The following is a 9,287-nucleotide window of genomic DNA, read 5'->3' as shown; positions in this document are numbered from 1 at the left end:
GTGCTTTGTGGTTATAACATTTCAAGCAAAAACAGGGAGCACATGGTCTGAAGGACTGATTCATTGCTCTCAAATGTCCAAGTTCCCATTTTGCTTCAGGCATCCTGGCTCTATAACCTTTCCCTTTATCCTTCATTTTGCCCCACAGCTCTGTTTCCTATTAGGTTGCAAGCTCCACTAGGGTCGGAATCCTATCTGCCCGTCAGCATCACACCTCCTGGCAACCCTGACAGCACCTTGCAGAGTAGGCAATCGATATCTATTGACTGAAGGAACAATGTATCTTTCAGAGTGATGTAAAATAGCCTAAATATTTCAGCTTAAAATTTTGTGGGAACTGTTTTTCACAGTCCCTCCGGTGGAGGAGATAATTGAGTAATTTTTGTTGGAAAAGCACTGCTAATGCCCAGAAGGAGGAAGCATACTAAAAAGTAAAGAGAAGCTGGTGAACTGTGTTAACAACTTACTTGAATGATATCACTAACTCTTGAAATGAGGACCCATTCTTAATCTGTACAGGGGGTAAGGTTATAATCAGAGTGGACCGTCAGCATCTTCTCTTTGTCATTCGTGGGTATTCTCTGCTGGGGCCCATAGATCTCTTCCTTCTGTGTTTGCACACAGCCTGTCTTACCCCATATTTTAATTATTCAATTTCTTTTTCTTTCCTAAGATTTACTAGCCTGAGTTTATCCAACTCCACTTCTATCTCTAATAATTGTGTTTCATTTATTTAACAAACATTTGCTAAATGTTAAGTGTTTGCTACACTCAAATTGAACATTGAGCTTATTCAATGAGCTAGTATGATATGGAAATTTAGTAAGCCTGTTTCATCATTGCTATGGTTTGAATGTTTGTCCCCTCCAAAACTTATGTTGAAACTTAATCTGCAATCTGACAGTATTGAGAGCTTTAAGAGGTGATTGGGTCTTGAGGGCTCTGCCTTCATGAATGGGTTAATCCATTCACGGATTAATGGATTAATTAGTTAATGGATTAATTAGTTAATGGGTTATCATGGGAGTGGGACTTATGGCTCTATGACAAGAGGAAGAGACACCTGAGCGAGCACACTCAGCCCCCTCACCCCATGATGGCCTGAGCTGACTCTGCAGAGTCCCCATCAACAAAAACATCCTCACCAGATGTGGCCCCTCAGTGTTGGACTCCCCAGTCTCCAGAGCCATAAGAAATCATTTTTTTCTTTATAAATTACCCAGTTTCAGGTATTCTGTTATAAGCAACAGAAAACAGACTAAAACAATCATTTAAAACCTACTTCCCAAACTTTTTCTCCATTGTGACACACATGACAGAGGAAATGTATGTATCAGATAACCTCTTGGGTCTTTCCACTGGACAAGAGTTTCTTGAATACTCACCATGTGCCGCATGCTGTGCTAGACGTGACACACAGCCAGATTTCAGGCTGAGGCTCAGATAAATTGGGTTGTAGGTTATATGCATTTCCCAACATGGTAGCTGTGAGGCTCTTTTTTTCCTTGTGCTATTCCCTTATTCATTTATTCAGAAAGCTTTAGACATACCTACTTTGTGTCAGGAGATGTGTTAGGTACTAGGCATATCATGGTAAATAAGACAGACACAGGCTCCATCTCATGGAGCTTACCTTCCAGTGGGGAAAGAAGATATAACAGAACATAAGCGAGTGGGAGAGAACGTGCTATAATTTGTTTTTAAAATTATTTGCAGCTTTTTCTATTCTTCGTCCTTTTTCCCCTCCCTTCCCTTTCTGTTCATGAACACTTGGATCCTAAAGACAAATTGAGAGGATGGTAAGCATCTGTGCTCAAGGAGGTGGGGGGACTTGGTAGCTCAGAGTGGGGTGTGAGGCCCGAGCAGGGTGAGGAAGGTTCCCATGCGGAGAAGAGACCTGGTGCAGGTGTGGCCTGGGTAGGTGAGGAGGCCAGCCACGCATGGGAGGGGCAGCAGCAACAATGGGAGGTTGGTGGCATACAGGGGCATTGATGAAATAAGTAAGCACACTAAGGATAAGGAGAGCCAGGTTTCTCACTATCACAAAAGGCAGATAGATATGAAATGGGAGAAAACTAGAATGGGCCCTACAGTGTTAGAATGAAATTAGGAACATTGGTGTCACCTCATGGTATATATACATATATATGTGTGTGTGTTTCTGATTTTGATGGTTGTATTGAGGGCATATACATACACGCACATACACACACATATCCTCTAGTGCTCAGATCTTGGCTTCTAAATACCATTCTCCCCTAAAATAAGTCTCAGGGCTCCTTGAAAAAATGGCTGATTCCAGGGCTGGAGCAGGAAAAATACAACATTAGCTGGAAAAATTTTTTGGTGCCAGAAAGCAAGGGCATATTCAAGAATGATGGGGATATGTCAATGGATCACAGGAGACAGCTCGTAGTGGCCCATATTGGCCCAAATGTGGGATAATTTTTTCTTTGTATAAATATATGGGGTACAAGTGCAATTTTGTTATATGCATAGATTGTGTAGTGGTGAAGTCAGAGCTTTTAAAGTATCCATCACATGGGTACATCACATTGTACCCATTAAGCAATTTCTCATCATCCACTGCCCTCCCACCCTTTCACCCTTCCAAGTCTCCATTATCTATCATCCCACTCTCTAGGTCCATATGTGCGATTTAGCTCCCACTTACGAGTGAGAACATGCAATGTTTATCTTTCTATATCTGACTTCTTTCACTTAGGATAATGGCCTCCAGTTCCCTCTATGTTGCTGCAAAGTCATTATTTCATTCTTTTTTATGGCTTAATAGCATTCCACTGTGTATATATGCTATATTTTCTTTATTAATCATCCATTGATGGACACTTAGGTTGATTCTATATCTTTGCTATTGTGAATAGTGCTGCAATAAACACACAAGTACAGGTATCTTTTTGATATAATGACTTTTTTTCCTTTGGGTAGATATCCAGTAGTGGGATTGCTGGATATAATAGTACTATTCTTAGTTCTTTCAGACATCTCCATACTGTTTTCCATAGAGGTTGTACTAATTTACATTCCCACCAACACTGTATAGGAGTTCAAATGTGGGATAATTTGAACATCAAAATAAATAACTACAGTGATGGATTATAACCAATTGGATAAAACAGGAAATCATGAATCCATACTGATATAAATAATAAATTAATAAATTAAAATTTTGATGAGGAATGGTATATTTACACAGTTTCAAAGTGTCTCCTCCACAAAATGTTCACTAATCACCAAGGGAACACTACAGGAAGGTACCACCTTAATCAGATGATCAATGTGAAGATTGTCAATAATGGGGCAAATTGAAATTATACACCACCTAAGGGGATGCAATGAAAGGAACACAGCATCACTTTGTGATATTTCTGCCAAAGTGCATAATCTGAAGCTAATCATGAGGAAGCATTATGCAAAAACAAATTCACAAACATTCTACAAAATAATTGGCCTGCAAACTTTAAGTCTCAAGGTAATGAAAGTCAAAGAAAGAAAGAGCCACTGCTCTAGTGTAAAGGACAGTAAGAAGTGATGACAACTATAGGCACTACATGAGTCTGAATGAGGCCATTATTTTATAAAGGAAAATATTGTTATATTTGGAAAAACCTGAATGGAGTCTGAGGATTAAATGGTAGTAATGTATCAGTGTTAACTTTCTGATTTTGATGGTTGTATTGAGGTCATCTAAGAGATTGTCCTTGTTTGCAGGAAATACACATCGCAGTATTAAGGAATGATGGGACATCAGGTTGACAACTTACTCTCAGGTGATTCTGGGGTGGGGGGAATGTTCTTTGAACTATACTTGCAACTTTTAGTGTGAAGTTCTTTAAGGAAAAGCATTTTCAAACATTGCTACTGTAATTATTGGTAACATATTACTTGCAGTGCACCTTGCATCTAAGCTCAACACTAGTTTGCCATGATGTGGTTGAGAGAGTCTGAGAGCCTCTGCTCCAGGACAAAAATGAATCGTTAATATACCTGTCAATCAGCACTCTAGCCCCAGGCTCAGGCCCAGTCCCTGAGCCCCACCTTTTGCCATGCCCTGGCAGGCTACAGGGAGCTATGATGTGCCACCTTGAAAAAGTGAATTCAGAGATCCCTTTCCTCCATAATTTCCTATCTTTTCCCTGTGAAAATTCAAATAGGGTGTGTAACCTAGAATAGATAAATTCTAAGGTGTCTTCTAGCTCCAAAATTATTTGATTTCAATATGATTCTTTTTCTGAGTTACTGTTGAGCATGTTATGCCCACATTACTTCTGAACTTGTAGTAAGACATACCTAATGGTGAATAGCAAACTGAAAACAGAGGTGTCACATGAAGGCCTAAGAAATTGCAAGCCCAGAGATGGAGAAGCAACAAGGTGGATTATTTTGTACACCCCCTCCTCTCTTTCTTTCAAAGAACAGCAAATGGTTACTAATTGCTAAGTAATCTTAAATTATTTTTGAATCCTGAATTTAAATAGCAGAAAGAAATAGTGACTGTAAGAAGCCATCAGAGCAAGGGCATCAGGAGAAACAAATTTTTCAAAATAGAATAAAACCAGATTAAGGTTTTCAAAGTATAAATCTGTTAATATATATTATCACAGAATAGGTACCTGAGAGTTTTCTATGTTCCATTACATATTTTAATAAGTAAAATTTATATCCCTTAAGGGGCTCAAAGTTTGTGCTGTTCTGTTCTTCCCTGTTCTCATCTGCCCTGTGTTTGGTTTGAGGCAGAATCAAGCAGAATTCATAATTGCCTGACAGTATTGCTGTTCTAGGGAAAAAGGCGTTGCAAGCATTTAGTGTGATGCAACTTTGCCAGGAAGTTGGAGGCTGCTTTAATTGCTTTGACCACAAGGTGGCAGCATTAGAATGCCATATAAATTTTATCTAATTATAATGTCCATGAGTTTCTGGCAAGTAACTTCCTGCAACTTACTATAAAAAGAAAGGGAGGTAAGGACATAAGGAAAAATAAGACAATACAATGAAGTGATTAAAATCTTGGGTTCTGGAATCAGGGTGTCAAGGTTCTAAGCCCTTTTCTTCCACTTACCAGCTGTGCGATCTTGAACAAACTACTTCACTATTTAAGCCTGTTTCCTCATCTCTAAAATGAGGATAACGTTGCCTACCTGGAAGTGTTGCTATAAGAATAAAAATCACAAAAAATTTGTAAAGTATTGATATTTATAGGTTGAATTATGCCCACCACTCCTCCGCCCAAATTATTTAAGTCCTAACTACTAATACCTCAAAATGTAACCTTTTTTTGGAAATAGGGTCATTGTAGGTAAAATTGGTTAAGATGAGGTCATTAGGGTGGAACCCTATTCCCATGACTGGTGTCCTCATAAAAAGGGGAAATCTGGACACAGCCATGCACACGGAGAACAACATGTGAAGATAAAGCCAGAGATCAAGGTGACGCTTCTACAAACCAAAGAATGCCGACTGCCAGCAAACCACCGGAAACTAGGCAAGAGGTATGACAGATTTTCTCTCATAGCCCTCAAAAGGAACCAACCCTGCTGACACCTTGATCTTGGACTTCTGGCCTCCAGAATTGCAAGAAAATAGATTTCTGTTGTTTAATCCACCCAGTTTTGATATTTTATAGCAAACTAATATAGCACATAAAAAGCGCTCATTAAATATTAGCTAGTATTAATCCTGTACGCTTTTAATCTAATTGTACTGAGACAACAATGCTGTTTTTACTGTAAATTAAAGTTCATTTTCCAGCTATCATGGATTTATATCTCCTGCCCTCCCCAAATAGTGCCATTCTGTGGAACAGAGGGCAAAGCTAGGGCAGAGACACGAAAGCCCAGGGAGGGGGATTTCCACGAAGCGCAGGAGGATGCTGGCTAACAACGAGCCCTGTAAGGTCTACACCACTCGAGAGGCTCACAGAGAGACTACATGATCCCTTGGGTGGGGGAACAATTTAGAGCCCCCAGATGTGAGTTTGAGCGGCTTGACCACGTGCTGTAAAGGCTCTTATTGCCAGAGGGCTCTTATTCCACTTGCAGGTTGGAAGGTTGGATGTGATAACCTGTAAGATCTCTCCATCTCATCTCGGTGCATACATTTCAGCCATTTTCCTCTGAATGCATAGAAGCTGGGAACAGAAATGGGGCAGAGACAGTTGGTGGTAGTTTGTTTCTTTTCCTCTGCAAGAATCTAGAATCTCTAACAGCTGGTTTTATTAAAGACTGAGATCAGCTAGGTAGGATTAAGGCTGAGAAACTGCCCCTAATCCCCCTGCCCTGTACCACACACCTCCTCACTATTTTACCCCAGCCCTAACCCCCAAGGCAATGAATAAGAGAGTTGAATAAATTGCATTGAAATAGCACTGCAAGGGACCACACTTGGCAGACAATTGATCCCAAATCTACCCTTCTGCAAGCCTCAAAAAGAGACTTGATCCTGTTAAATGCTGGAGTGCTGTCAGCAGATAGGGGGATTTGGAGCTGCCTCTTTTGTATGTAGGGTAAAGAAAAACAAGAGGAAGTACAGTTGGTCCTCTGTATTCACAGGTTCTACATCTATAGATTCAACCAAGGATCAGAAAAAAAAAAAAAAAAGAACAGAAAATGTTACGTTGTTGCTGACGTATACTATGTAGTTAGGCTAGATGGTTGTTTTGTACTGAACGTGTAAACAGACTTTTTTTTCTTGTCATTACTCTCTAAACAATACAGCATAACAACTATTTACACGGTGTTTATCTTGTATTAGGTATTAGAAGTAATCTAGAGATGACTTAAAGTATATGGGAGGATGTGTACAGGTTACATGCAAACACTATACCATTTGATATCAGGGACTTGAGCATCCGTGAATTTTGGTATTCACAGGGGTCCCGGAACCAATCTCCTGTAGATACCAAAGGATGACTGTATTACCTGCCAGGGTGGCCCCCAAAAGCCCCACACCTTTGGTTGATGCCAAAAAATTGCCTCCAGGGCAGATAATACCCTCAGATTGGATTGGAATTTTAACTAAAAGGAATTATAGAAGTTGGGCCTTCTCTGGATCCTGATTTGAACAAATCAATCAGAAAGAGACATCTTGAGATAAATGGGAAAATTTGAACAGGAACTGAGTATTAGATAAAATTAAAATGTTATCTTTTTTTTTAGTAGGAGTGATAATGGCACAGTAGTTTTGTAAGAGATAAAAGGTCTTATGGGTTAAAGATGTATAGAGTAAAATGAACCAATTTCTGGGATGTTTTAAAATATGCTAGCAAGAGAAAAGATAGGATGGATGAATGAAACTAGGTTAGTAAACTGTTTATAATCTCTTAAAATGAGTGAGAGACACATGGAGGCTTATTGTATTACTCTCTCTCAACATACATTTTTATGTGTGTTTGAAAGTTTCCATTACAAATGTTTTAAAATAAAAAGAATGGAGAGGGGGAAAGAATCACAGGTCTTCCTCCTACTAAGAGAGAAAGTTCTTCTGTTGGGGGGTGAGGCAGAAAGGCTTAGAAACTCCACTGAGTTTCTCTTTATGGAAAATAATAGATAGCATGGAGAGAACACTAGAACTACTTTATCAAACATTTACCCAACTTCTACTCTCTCCCTGTGGCTGGGATATGATAAATGAGACGAGATATTAATTCACTGAGCACCCATTGTGTGCCAAGTACTTTTATAAGCATTTTCTTTCTTAATGTTGATAATAATATTGCTCAGCAAGGTAGATGCCATTGAGACAGCAAGACCATCTGACCATTAAGGGACAGAGCAAAGAGGCCTTTTTGTTTTGCTGCACATTCCACAAATAGCCAAGCTGTGTGTCCTATGGTGGATGCAAACTGGGATGTAATTGTTTCTTTAAATTTATATTATTTTTGTTTTTCTACTTATATAAGCACACGTGGAAATCATTTGCATGTTCTCACATAATGCCCGTACCATTTTTTCATTGACATATGTGTCTTAAGTACCTTTTGTGTTTCCAACACTATGGACCCAAGATTAAATAAGGCCCTGCCCTCACGCCGTGCACAGTCCGGCTGGGGAAGCACACCTGGAAATGAATAACTGTCACTGTGCGTTGCACGCCACCACAGAGGCATATCAAAGAGGCAGTTGCAGCACGCACAGGGAGGAAGCTGATATGTCCTACCTCCTCCTCTTTGCCCGGCCAAGAGTCTTTCAAAAGTACCACCTGCCCCTGGAAGCTTCCCCCAGCCCCCAGACAAAACTAACATCTTCTCAACATACACTTTATCATAGTGTCCTTCATAGTCTAGCTCGCCTTAGAATTCACTGTCATCCCTATGGGCCATCCAATTGCAGGGACCATCTCCTATTCATCCCTGTGACCCCCAACTCTTAGAGCAATGGCTTGTACTTACTTGGCAATCAATAAAGGTATTAAATTGAAATGAAAACCTGCCCTGGCAAGTGCAACCAGCATTAATTTCCACCCTCCTAATTGCCTTTCAGTTTATGTCTTTGCCTTATTTTACTACTAGAAATATTCAATGTAGAATCTCTTAACAGAAGTAAATGCTATTTTTTAAATCTACAAAATAATCAGACATAAAGAAAAAATGGAAAGATGGAGTCACTTTCCATTAAATAATATTTATTTCATAAAGTCCAATACAGAGGAACCAACGTAAATATTTACATTCTAGGAAGTAGCTCTGCTCTAGGAAATAACTAGTCAGTTTATGTTTTTGAAAGATTATTTTGTTTTGTTCTGTTTTTCTCAAGAAAGAAACTGGCCTCCTTCCTTTTGGAAGAGATCACTTTTTCCTCCCTCTTTATTTTCTAGAAAGAGCCTTGCTCAAAATGGCTTTTTCAGGGTCATTGAGCCATTTAACAACCAATAAGCTCTCAGCATCTTGAAAACAGCTCTTTTTTTTGTACTTATCTGTCCTTTCTCTGTGCCTTCCCCAAGCTAACTTCATACTTTTCTGCCTTTTTACTGACTATAATAGTGAAGGTCTTCTCTGTTGATATATGCCCACCTCTTGAGTTCTGAGGCTCTGCTCCTGGGCACAGAGATGTGTCACCAGTTAGGTGCTGCCAAGGGTCTGAGCAGGGAACCTGGGAGGAGGGGACAGCATGAGGCACGAAGCCAGCCCCGCCCACCCTGTGGATATAGGCCAATTGCTTTAGTAATAGGTACAAGGTAGGCATTTGAAAGGTTACAATGCATCTCCTAAATGGAAAGACATCCCAGAATCTTCCTTCCTATCTGAAACCATCACTGATCCATCATTGTCT

This window comes from Lemur catta, chromosome 7 (genome assembly GCF_020740605.2).
Source record: "Lemur catta isolate mLemCat1 chromosome 7, mLemCat1.pri, whole genome shotgun sequence".
In the NCBI taxonomy this organism is placed as follows: domain Eukaryota; kingdom Metazoa; phylum Chordata; class Mammalia; order Primates; family Lemuridae; genus Lemur; species Lemur catta.
The sequence above is the reverse complement of the archived record's forward strand: the minus strand, read 5'-3'. Positions refer to the sequence as shown.